This window comes from Anthonomus grandis, chromosome 5 (genome assembly GCF_022605725.1).
Source record: "Anthonomus grandis grandis chromosome 5, icAntGran1.3, whole genome shotgun sequence".
NCBI classification, from domain to species: Eukaryota; Metazoa; Arthropoda; class Insecta; order Coleoptera; family Curculionidae; genus Anthonomus; species Anthonomus grandis.
The window spans coordinates 30,100,878-30,101,272 of NC_065550.1; positions in this window are offsets into that span (position 1 = coordinate 30,100,878).

Below are 395 nucleotides of genomic sequence, written 5' to 3' on the forward strand. Positions count from 1 at the left end.
GGAAGAATTGTGTTTTATTGCTTCAACTACTTGTAACAAGGTTATTTTTATTTCAGACAATCGATTACAATAAAACCTCAATTTCCTGGAAGAAGAAGAATTTTGTTTTTAATCCAGGCAGTGAATTATGTCAATGCTTCAACTTCCTAGAACAATTGTGTTTTTATTCCAGGCAGTCCAGTTTCGATCATAGGGATAGCACAACCTTTTCTACTCCCATTACATTGAATTTCAACCTTCGGTGAACCCTTCCAAAAGATTTTGCAAAATACTCTCAATGCATTGACATTGGAAAGTTTAACATACTTACCAACTACTGGCAGCTAGGGTCTTAAATATTAATTTTTACTTAATGTTTGTCAGATAGCAAAAAAATAATGTAAAATAAAACAACA